This window comes from Gymnoscopelus braueri (assembly GCF_963280865.1).
Source record: "Gymnoscopelus braueri genome assembly, chromosome: 24".
In the NCBI taxonomy this organism is placed as follows: Eukaryota; Metazoa; Chordata; class Actinopteri; order Myctophiformes; family Myctophidae; genus Gymnoscopelus; species Gymnoscopelus braueri.
This window is the reverse complement of record NC_137626.1, coordinates 9181448-9194165: the sequence shown is the minus strand read 5'-3', so window position 1 is coordinate 9194165 and position 12718 is coordinate 9181448.

Genomic DNA, 12718 nt, shown 5'->3' with positions numbered 1-12718 from the left:
ATTATTAGTGGGTAGATGTGGCTGTCATTAGTCAAACTTGCATGTTATCAGCTGAATATTGCTGACACACCCACAGCGATGGTTTGTCTAAAAGTACTTCTCAGTACTGACGGATTGTTTCATTAGCGTCTGCAGAGCAACACTGCACTGTGTAGTTATAGGCTGAGTGGGCCCATAACCACTTAAACCCTAGTTGCCCGGGTACCCCAGGGCTCTGCACTAGGTCTTTTCCTTTTTTCCCCACAACATCAAATCTCTTCACGTATTATGACATGTGTCGCGTTTCAAGCTTGTAGATCTGCTGCTTTTGAGACTTTTGAATTTGAATCCTGAAAAGTAACGGACACATGAGGTTTCCACCCAAGACGATACATAGCAACATGATTTTTATTTATTTATTTTAAATACAAAATATATGTTTTTCTGAAAATGGGTTAACTCAGGCTTAAGTGGTCACTTTTTTTGCCACCCTCTAGTTGTTCTGAAACGCCGCCTCTGGCCTGGCCTATGTGTCACCTCTTCTGTGTCCCTGTGTAAAGGTGCTCCTGGTTGAGTGTGATGTGTGGCAGGTGTGTGAGCTGAGGGAGTGAGAGAGTGATTGAGAGTGTAGGAGGTGACCAGGAGGTGATTGGTTCCAGGCTGATGGTGGAGGAGCTCCTGCAGGATTCTCTCTCTGCCAGCAAACATGCCATGCTTTGTTTTTGTGTTCTGCACTGTTGCAGTTATCTGAAAGACTCAGCTTTTTGTAGGGGTGAGTCATATTTTAGTTGGCTCCCTTTTTCCTCCTGTCTTGACGGTTAGGAGTTACTGTAGGTTAATCGTTGTGTTTTGGTTATATTCATTTTGGTTAGTTAGGTTAGGGTGGCTGGTTGGTGGTTTAGCTTTCTAACAGTAAACCCACTCTGAAGAAAAACATACAAAATAAATAATTTCATGGCTGACTTCCTGCTGGCTGGTGGTTCTTCGTTGCATCTTGGTTCCCCTAGGCTGGGGCTGTAACACCTTTATGTAAAAAAAAAATATATATATATATATATAGAATTAAAGCATGTATTTTTTGTGAGTAGCCACAAAGTAACTACATTTAATTAGGTTATTATACAGGTTATTATACTGAGTTGCAGAGGAGGAAGATGCTATCAGAAGGTTAAAGCAGCAGATAGGATCTATTGATTCATCTATATGACGGGTCCTCAAACTTTTTAATTTCAAGGACCCCCAGTTTGTTATGCATTAGACCACAGACCCCCATAACTCTGAGAGTGTACAAATAGAAACAACATTTCTATTTGATAGTAGGTTCCTAACTATCACTAATTTAGCTGGGGACCCCTGGGTGTCCCCGGACCTCACTTTGAGAACCACTGATCTATATAGTCATTAGTTGTACCAATGGTGACCCGGTCAGTGGTCAGAGATGCAAAACAAAGACCCAGACCAGAGTCAGTCCTGCTCTTTTCAGAAGAGCTGCAGCCTAAACATGTACTAATGGACTTGACACCTTCTATATGGTGCTTCTTAACTAGTGGGTATATTGACCCAAAAGGTCACATCATGCTCTGTCAAAAACTAACCCTTAACCCTTATTTAAGCTTTACTCAATTCAACATGCTGTTGAAACACAAATATGACACTAATAATTATTTTATTTTCTCTGAAAAAAACAGAAAGCAAGGTTCTATTAGTTTCAAATTCTTCTTTTTTTTCAGTTTAGTTTGAAGTGAGTTTAGTCTATTTTTTTAAAGGCTTAGTTTTTTGTTTAGTTATTAATTTTAGTGTTAGTTTTAGTTTTTTTTATTCTCACATGGGGTATTTATCAGGGATGAGATTCAAAAAGTTCTGAAAAATAGTGACATTAGCAATCAATAAGCTCACAACGCAGTACATTGTGATGCGTTTTGAGCTTGTATATCTGCTATATTTTTTAAGATTTTTGAAATATTGTGAAACTAATAGGCTAATGTATAAATATAAGACCAAAACTGAGTTAGTTTTAGTTAGTTTTGTAAACGCACAATGCACTTTCAGTTAGTTGTAAAGCTTTATTTTTCTTTCAGTTAACTAAAATGTGTTTTTCAATTCAAGTTGGAGTTATTTTTGTTAGTTTCAGTTGACAGACTGCCAGTCAGAGTGAGAAACTCCTGCTGGACTCTGGCATGTCTCCTACTGATCTTAATTTACAAAAATCACATCACTAATATTACTAATACTAGGGCCCATAAAAAACTAAACAAACATTCTATTATAATTCTTATCATTGTTGTTAGTATCCATGTTAGATGTAGTTTCTGGCTACTCTACCCACCTCTGGTTGTAAATGTTATTTATTCACTGACCTCAACATCAACACATAATGAATCAGGGTCCAATCATGTTACAGTGAAATCCTTTAATTTATCCATGTGCAACTCTGAGAGTGAACAAATGTAACCAAATAGTTAAATTAACACTCAGGATTTTACATGTGATTGTCAAACTATTGTAATGATACTGTCTGTGTAAGTGTGTATTTATGACTCCATACTTCACTGTATCATCATCTAATAACAAGGCCATTATAGAATGCACACAGTGCCCCCCACTGGCCATGGAAGCAAATGCACTTAGTTTAAACAGTAGCTGTGTTTTATTTGGTTGTGATAAAGCTTGTTTGATTTATAGATTTTCTAGACAAAAATGTATTTTCTGATGTTACTTACATCATTGCAAAATTCAACATGTGTGTCAACCCACTTCCATGACCAGGGCTGACTGTACTTATTATTGGCCTATAAATGTACATTGTAAATTTCTCACATTCAAAACTAGCTATACTTGCAATGGTCTGGAAGCCTCTCTAATGTTAAGTGTCAAATTAAATGTATATTTATATTAGTATCCCTGTATTTGTTTATAGGGAGCTTGAGTGACCAGGGTGGGATTCATATTATTTTAATTTCCAGCGTTTCAAATGATCTGTTACCTTGTCTTTAAAGCTTTTAGGACAGGGGTCTTCAACGTTTTTAGCTGAGAGAGATGAAGCAGGGACCCCCACTACTATAAAATTGTGTTGCTGATTGAACTTTTTCATAGATTATATATAGATGGCTTCAGAGACTTGTTTGACAGCACTATCATGTTGGATTCATGTTGACGTGTATTTTCAGACATTTAACTACTTCAACCGTCAACTCTTAGTAAACTTGACCTTTCACTCTGCACTTAGTCTGCTCTTTTTTTCCATCACCTTATCAGGTAGAAAGGAGAATGTAGCCTAAAAAGTAATGATTTAATCCATAAGGTGAATTAAAAAAATTGTAGTTTAGTATAGTTATAGAGCCATTTGTCAAATCTGAAAACATTAAAATGGAATAGTACTTTTGTTCATGCATTCAGAGAAACACATATTTTGACAGATACAACTGTGTTCCTTTAGCTTACATTATACTGCCACCTAGTGGCGTAAATAGATTTGTTATATATGCCAGGCCTGTTCCTTTAAGGGGGAAAGGTAACACGTAACAGATTGATGTTTCCAACTTTTGTAAAGTGCGGAAGAGCGAAAACACATCAGCTCCACATCAACTATTAAGAAAAGCCACCGTGTTGTCGTTGCTGTTTGGAGCTCATCGTGTCACCAGTTGTACAGAATGAATCCCAACAGGACAGATACTCTCCCCCAGCTTCAAGGGACTGGCGGACATCATGCGGATGAGGAGGAAAAGAGACTCGTCCCCGGGCTGCGTGCGGCTCTTCTCCCCGTGGCCGCTCCTCCTGTCCGTCCACAACCTGGACCCCCTGGAACCTCCTCAAGGACCCCATGAGAACCACTGGGTTCCACATCATTACAGGTATTTAGATGACTGTAACTAAATACTGTAAGGACTGTAAGATCGCAGTAACTGTAGCTCCATTAAGAACCTCTCACTCCGCAGCGGAGTGAGAGGTTCTTAATGGAGCTACAGTAACTCGTACAGTGGCAACACAAGTTAGTCTCCATCAGAAGTCAGACGTGTTCAGAGAAAAGAGATTCAAAGTTTATAATTGTCAGTCACTATTTACTCATTAATGTGTAGTTAGTGAAATGTTGGTGCAGCAGACTGCAGAGACAGCCAGACTGTAACAAGTAATGTCCACGTTCTGTAAGTAATAGAAGTGCTGCGCGCAGCCCGAACATCTAGAGTTCGAAACCTATAGGTGCCAACCAGATGTGACTGATATGCCCATATATGGAGAGCTGTGTGTCTGTCAGGCCTTAAGGACTGACAGACTGACTTGTCCCTTTTATTCCCATGTATGGAGATCCCTGATGTCATCAGTATATGCCCAATTGCCCATATATAGGCATGCTGATATAACTATCATAGGAGTGGGCAATATGGCAAAAACATATCAATAATATCAACAAAAAAAAAGGCAAAATCACAATCCACGATCGTATCACAACTTATTTTTCATTTTGTATTTTAGAATTGTTATTTTATTATGATTATTAATAAAACATATGATTAATTATATGAATATGATTATTAATATTAGATTGTATATATATAAATAAATTGAATGAATACACAAAGTTGTCTAACCACAAATCAAGAACAATGCACACGCATTTGCAGATGAGGCATCAGAAACAACAGCCGTCCATTTCAGCGTCAGGTCGCGTAGCGTGCAGGTTAAAGGGTGAAGGGCTTGCTTCTTTTGGGCTTGTTTTCATAGACCTGGTTGCTTTTCTCTCTCGCAAAACCTGGCAACCTTGCACACAGTGTTGCCATGTCTGCTTATTATAAGTGACTTTGGGCTAGTTCTTCTTTAAAGTCGCTTGTAAATACGTGGTTGTGTTTCTTAAAGTGCAGTTGCTTATCGCGACGCATAAACTTGCGAGCTTGTAGATCGGCTATTTTCAAATAGCCAATGTACTGTATGTGTTTAAAGGTTTAATGGTTGCTTGATTCGCAAACCTGGCAACCAACAAACACACACATTAGTCTCACTCCGGCCAGGCAACATGAAACGGAACGTTTTATTGTGAAAGAGTTAACTGGAAGTGGTGTATTCAGTCTCACTCGGTCTGAAGTAACAACGTAAAAGTTCGCTGGTACATGTTTGTGAGCAATGGAGGCAAAATATGGGCCAAATAACGGATACAAATGTATAGTTGTGGTGGATATACACACACAGGACAATCATTAAGTACAGTTATAATTCACAATGTTTACAATAGTTTGTTCCACTTTACCAGAGGCAGGATATTTCCTGTAAATGCATTGGTGCTGTTACCTTTAAGAGTAAACACACACCTCCAAGGTGGTGACGTAATTACCTGTGCGACAGGTTTGTTGTTATTGTTTTTTCTTTGAAATAAACAGAGTGCTACTTGGCTCTTCAAAGAGGAATAAATCTCTGTCGTTTCTCTGCCTGCACTCCTACATCGGTGACCCCTTTTACTCTTGGACGTTTCCAGAGTTTACTGAACATGTCTGCTACACTAAAGTTGCCCGACTTTTGGGAACGGAACGCAAGTGCGTGGTTCGCACAGGCGGAGGCTCAATTCGCCATCAAGAACATAACGGTGGACGAAACAAAGTTTTATCATGTGGTGATGTCCCTTACCAGCTCGACTGTGGGGAGAGTGGTGAGCCTACTAGAACGTCCTCCAACACGGAACAAATACACCGCTCTGAAGACGCATCTACTGGAGACGTTTGGACTTGCGCGCCAACTCCTCTCCCTTCCCGGTCTCGGCGACAGTAAGCCATCTGAGCTGATGGATCACATGCTGTCTCTGCTGGGAGACCATCAGCCGTCTTTTCTTTTTAAGGAGTTATTCCTGCAGCAGCTTCCAGACCAGGTTCGTTTGGCACTTGCAAATTCACCTATTACTGATTTTCGTCAACTGGCCAGGGAGGCAGACACATTTTTCTCAGCTGGAAAAAAGTGTTTTGCAGCCACGCCCCCTTCCACCTCCAGTGCCACCAGTGATGACTATATGTACCAGCCATACTCCATCTCTGCCACCACCACTGTGCCCCGACGTGCAAAGCAGTCAGGAGGATTGTGTTTCTACCACGCCAAGTTTGGCAACAAAGCCAAGAAATGCCTACCCCCCTGTACATTCAGTGCGTCGGGAAACGCACCGGCCGCCACCTATTAGCAGCCGTGGGTGTCGGCCGTTCCGGCGGCTTGCTGTTTATTACTGACTCCCTCTCCGGTCGTCGCTTTCTTTGTGACACAGGCGCCCATATGAGTGCGCTGCCAGCATCAGCCACAGACATTCGAGCAGGGCCACGCGGCCCCCCCCCCCCTTGTGGCTGCCAGTGGCACACGCACTGTGACAGTGTATTTTGCTTGTTAGCGTTTCACCTGGGATTTTGTGTCAGCAAAAGTGTCCACCCCCCTCTTGGGTGCTGATTTTTTTTTTGCCAACAAGCTTCTAGTGGATGTGAGGAACCACCTATTGTCCACGCCGAGACATTCGGCTCATTTCCCTGTGAACACAGTGACACTGCCCCGACAAAGCTGTCCAGTGCCCTCTTGCCCGCTGATGACTTTTCTTGCCTCCTCGAGGAGTTCTCAGACATCACCGCACCTACCTTCTCATCCGCCTCCGCCAAACATGGCGTGTTGCACTACATCTCCACCGATGGACCACCTGTGCACGCCAAGGCCCGCCGTCTTGGCCCACACAAGCTCGCTATTGCAAGGGCTGAGTTCGACGCCATGGAACGCCTTGGCATCGTTCGTCGGTCGAACAGTCCGTGGGCCTCCCCCCTTCACCTGGTGCCCAAGCCCAATGGTGGTTGGCGCCCGTGCGGCGACTACCGGCGCCTTAATGCTGTCACTACGCCGGACCATTACCCTATTCCGCACATTCATGACTTTTCAGCCCACCTGGCGAAAGTGGACCTCGTCCGGGGCTATCACCAGGTATCCGTTCAGCCTCAGGACATTCCCAAAACGGCGGTGATCACCCCATTTGGGCTTTTTGAGTTTCTCAGGATGCCATTCGGCCTGAAAAATGCTGCCCAGACCTTTCAGCGTTTGATGGACACTGTGCTGCGTGACTTGTCGTTAATTTTTGTCTACATTACATTACATTACATTACAGTCATTTAGCAGACGCTTTTATCCAAAGCGACTTACAATAAGTGCATTCAACATAGGTAGGGAACGAAAACTACTAATCACCAGAAGTTTTAAGTGCATTTTCTGCAAAAACAAGCAACCAAGAGTATACCTAGCGCTAAGGTAAAAGTGCATTATATCAGCTACCTATTTCCTTAAACAGATGAGACAAAAATAGCAAAATCAAATGAGCAGGAGCTAAAACAAATAGGTGTATCGACTAAACAAGATCCAATAAAACAATACAACAATAAAACAAGCGTTCGTACAACTAGTTAACAACAAATAGGCCAGGCAGAGAGGATGGGTAGTGTTTCCTGAAGAGGTGGGTTTTCAGCCTGCGGCGAAAGATGGGCAGTGACTCTGCTGTCCTGACATCAGTGGGAAGTTCATTCCACCACTGTGGGGCCAGAACAGAAAGAAGTCGTGACCGTGTGGATTGGCCAGAAGGACCCTTGAGTGACGAGGCAATCAGTCGCCCCGAGGTGGCAGACCGAAGTGGTCGGGCAGTGGTGTAGGCATCGACCATAGCCCGGAGGTTGTTCCTTTCACTGCCCTATAGGCTAGCACCATCTCGCCATGTCTCGGTGCGGACAGCCCTTCCCCGGGAGGAACATCAGCTCGGTCATGTCCAGGTTGAGCTTCAGGTGGTGCGTCGACATCCACTCCGAGATGTCAGCCAGACAAGCAGCAATGCCTGCCTCCACTTGGGTGTCAGAGGGGGGGAATGAGAGGATCAGCTGGGTGTCATCGGCATAGCAGTGGTAGGAAAAGCCATGGGAGTGGATGACAGCACCAAGAGATGTAGTGTAGTGAGAGAAAAGAAGAGGACCCAGAACCGAGCCTTGGGGAACCCCAGTAGTGAGTCTGTGTGGTTCTGACACAGATCCTCTCAGCATCACCTGGTAGGAGCGAGTCAGGTAGGATGCAAACAGGGAGAGTGCAGAGCCTTGTCTACCTGGACGACATCCTGGTGGCCAGCACGTCTAAGACCGAGCACCTGGCTGTCGCACCTGCGTATTCTCTTCAGTCGTCTCCAGCAGCACGGCTTGATCATCAACCCAGCGAAATGCCAGTTTGGACTGTCTTCCATGGATTTCCTGGGCCACCACATCACTACAGCCGGGGCGGTTCCACTGCCATGTAAGGTGGAGGCAGTGCTGAAGCTCCCGCAGCCTCTCACTGTCAAGGCTCTACAAGAGTTCTGCGGCATGGTACATTTTTACCACCGTTTTGTGCCTCATGCCCCTATACAGTGCTCTCAAGGGTAAAAAAAAGCCATTTCTTGGTCCACGGACATGTTGGCGGCTTTCTCTGCCACAAAAGATGCCCTTGCAGACGCAACTATGCTGGCTCACCCGGTGCCTGAGGTCCCGGTTGCCTTGACCACGGACGCCTCAGACTATGCTGTTAGCGCTGTTCTCCAGCAGTTGGTCAATAGTGTTTGGCAGAAATATAGCACTTTTGACCGTGAACTCCTCGCCCTGTACTTAGCCGTCCGACACTTCCGTTTCCTGCTGGAAGCTCGTCCCTTCACTGCCTTTGTAGACCACAAGCCTTTGACCTTCGCCATGGCCAAGGTGTCAGAACCATGGTCTGCCAGGCAGCAGGGCCACCTGGCTTTCATCTCTGAATTCACCACGGACATCCAACTCGTGTCGGGAAAAGACAATCCCATGGCTGACTGCCTCTCCCGTGTGGTCATTGGCGCTGTCCACCTCGGAATATATTATGCCCGGATGGTTGTGGACCAGGCCTCGGACCCCGACATTCAGGCGTACAGAACAGCAGTCACTGGCCTCCAGTTGGCGGATGTCCCGTTCGGCGATAAAGGCACCATGCTGCTCTGCGACATATCTCTGGCCCTGCCCCGTCCTGTGGTGCCGCAGGTCTGGAGACGGCAAGTTTTCGACACCATACATGGCCTCTCGCACCCAGGCTGCAAGCCGTCACAACGTCTCGTGGCGGCAAAGTTTGTCTGGCATGGCCTGAAGAAGGACATTCGCGACTGGGTCAGAACCTGCGTGGCATGCCAACGCTCAAAGATCCATCGCTATGTTAAGGCCCCATTGGAGCAGTTCACAGTTCCTGAAAGGCGTTTTGACCATGTCAATGTTGACCTGGTGGGACCCCTTCCTCCCTCCAGGGGATTTACTCACCTCCTGACTATGGTGGACCGGACCACCCGTTGGCCGGAGGTTGTCCCGCTGTCGGCTACGACTTCAGCTGATGTGGCCCGGGCCTTCATCGGTACCTGGGTCGCCCGGTTCGGGGCCCCCTCTGACCTTTCTTCTGATCGTGGGCCCCAGTTCACTTCCGAACTCTGGAATTATGTTGCCCGTCAGTTAGGTGTCTCACTCCACCGCACTACAGCATACCACCCTCAGGCCAACGGCATGTGTGAAAGATTTCACAGAGACATGAAGGCCGCCCTTAAGGCTTCTCTCACTGACGACGGCTGGGTCGACAAACTCCCATGGGTGATGCTGGGGATTAGGACAGCACCTAAGGAGAACCTCCTTTCTTCCTCGGCGGAGTTAGTTTATGGCCAAACACTCAGAGTTCCGGGTGATCTTATTCCCCGCACTACAGTCCCCTGGTCTGCTGCTGACCAACGGAGTAGTCTCCTGGACACTGCCCGTGCCTTCCTACCAATCCCGACCTCGCACCACTGCCTGCCCCAGGTGTACATTCCCCCCGACCTGCGAGCAGCAGGGTATGTGTTCATCCGCCACGATGCCCATCGGGGAACCCTGCAACCACCGTACGATGGTCCTTATCGGGTTGTGGAGGCTGGCGACAAGATATTTGTCATCGATATCGGGGACTGGCTGGATCGCGTCTGAAGCCGGCCCACCTGGATATGGGCCGTTCAGTTGAGGGGGCTCAGGCACCACGCCGCGGCCGGCCCCCGGGTAGGGCTGCCATGGAACAGATCTGGCCCCCTTTGAATCCCCTGCACGGCCACCCGCCGCCTGCTCACCGCCAGCGACCTTCTGTCACCCTCCCGCTTCACCCCCCTCTGCCTGCCCAGGAGCTTCGGAATAGCTTTGGGCGGGTCATTCGGGTCCCTGGTCGTTTCGCTGGGCCAGTTCTTGTGAATTCTGGGGGGACGTGTGTTGGTGGATATACACACACAGGACAATCATTAAGTACAGTTATAATTCACAATGTTTACAGTAGTTTGTTCCACTTTACCAGAGGCAGTATTTCCTTTAAATGCATTGGTGCTGTTACCTTTAAGAGTAAACACACACCTCCGAGGTGGTGACGTAATTACCTGCGCGACAGGTTTGTTGAGTGCTACTTGGCTCTTCAAAGAGGAATAAATCTCTGTCGTTTCTCTGCCTGCACTCCTACATAGTGACCAATTGAAAGTACACTATCCAAAGGCTCCGGGCATGATAGAATTTTAGGGCAAAATGTGGTGGAAATTGGAGAGGTGGTCTGGCAGAATATAGCTAAAATGTAGCAGGACACAAAAACCACAATACCGCTGTGGACGTCGGACCAATAGCTGATTTTAAATAAGGATGAAGTGTAAAAACATAAGTAAAGAAGAAAACCCAAACAGAAAAAGACATTGGTGTAGTGAATGGTAACAGGAATAGTGGGCCTCTGAGAACACTAGTGAATTACCATAGACTATTATAATGTATCCTATACAATTTAGAACTGACATAAATATATAAATAATCCCCATCCATGAAGTGAGTTGACTTTATTTGACACTTAAAGTGTTTAAATTGTCTTGGTAACAGTACTCAGAATGGTCATGACTACATCTCCATCCACTACAATTAATTGGAGACCAGAAAATGTGTCTATTTCCCATAAAACCATCTTATTAATAAGCATTACTGTCATCTATTATTAACCCTTTGTCTCCTGTTTGAGAGAGGCAGAGTCAGGTGTAATGTCAGTGTTGTGTAGAAGAGGAGGACTTTTAATGAACCATCAACAACTTTAGCATTTCTCCCTCCTGCTTTAGAAGCCTCTGTCCTTCTCTGAGGATGACTCCCTGTTTGATGAAGATGGAGAAGAGATGAAGGCTCCACTGCGGCAGGTGGGTTTCTCTGCATCCTAACTTTAATGTCACATTATTTACATGTTCACAACATTATCAACACATTTCTACCTGAAGCCCAGGGGTGAAAGTGGGCCGGCACGGTCCGGAACGGCGTTCCGGTAAAAGATTAGGTGCCGGAACGCCGTTCCGTTAAGAAAAATTCGAAGGTAGTTGTGAAAATCCCATATTAAATAACCTGCCACAGACTCATGGCCATGTTCAAGAAGAAAACATAATCTACTAACGTCAGATTAACATACACAATTATTAAATTTTCTAATAAAGTGCTTTTGAATTGTTCCACTGTGTGTTTGTGTCAGCTTAATCCGTGCTATTTTTACCGTGTTTATTTATTTTACGGAGCCGAGAAGCGTCTCCTCTTCTCCAGCGAAACGAAACTGGGACTGGGATCAATTCACTTTGCAGCTTGGAGATTCGGTATAAAACGGATACGGAAACGGCCGTTGTCCGTGCCTATGTGTGTATGTGCAAATTACCGGATAAAGAAGGCGGGCTTTACGACAAATTAAATCCCACCAACGTTCAAAACATGTTTCTGGTTGGCTGACAGACTAGCATAGTTAGTTCTGATTGGTTCAACACGTCTTTTCTGGAGAAAAAAAGAAAAGAAAAGAAACGCGAGGGGAAATAAACACTGTTTTGATGAAGAATGCAATTTTAAAAATAAATGAAGCACAATGCAACGAAAACTAACTGAGATGTTTAAGAGAAAAGAAGACAGAGTTGAAGAAGCTGACAATGTGGTTAAAAACAAAGTTTGTAGAACAACAACGCCCAGGTACAGTGGTGGGAAAAGTACTCAATTACTTAAGTATAAGTATCAATACTGCAATGTATGTATGTAAAGCACTCTGTTAAAAGTTTGGAATTGAAAATTTACTTGAGTGAAAGTACAAAAGTATTGGTATCAAAATGTACTTAAAGTACCAAAAGTAAAACTACTAAAATGTTTGAAAATAGCAAATCTACAAGCTTGTGGAGCTTGTAGATCGGCTATTTTCAAATAGCCTAGGTATAAAATAGGGCTAAAGGGATTAATGTATGATTTATAATGTAATAATGTATATCTGCAAAGTAACTAAAGTTTTCAAATAATTGTAGTGGAGTAAAAGTACAATATTTCCCAAATCCGCCATATAACCACATTTTTTACATTAGTATAAACCCATTTTGTTTGAATATTTTATTAGGCAGAAATTGATTTTTGTGATAATAAATTGGTAAAATCAGGCAAAAATATGAATTAAATAACATAACCCTAACCTAACTCCTAATCCTAACCCTAAAACCAAAATAAAGAAACCAAAAACTGGAAAAAAAAACGAACCCAATCCGCCCAGAACCGCGAAAAACCGCGTCCTACCAGTTCCGGCAAGAACTCTCAGCCACTTTCACCCCTGCTGAAGCCTGCATACCTTTATCATCAATAAAGACCAATCTCTCTCCATCTCTCATCAGTGTCTGTCTAGTAACTAATGTACCCTGTTGTTTACCTTAATTTTGTCTCTCCCCCCATTGAGTGCC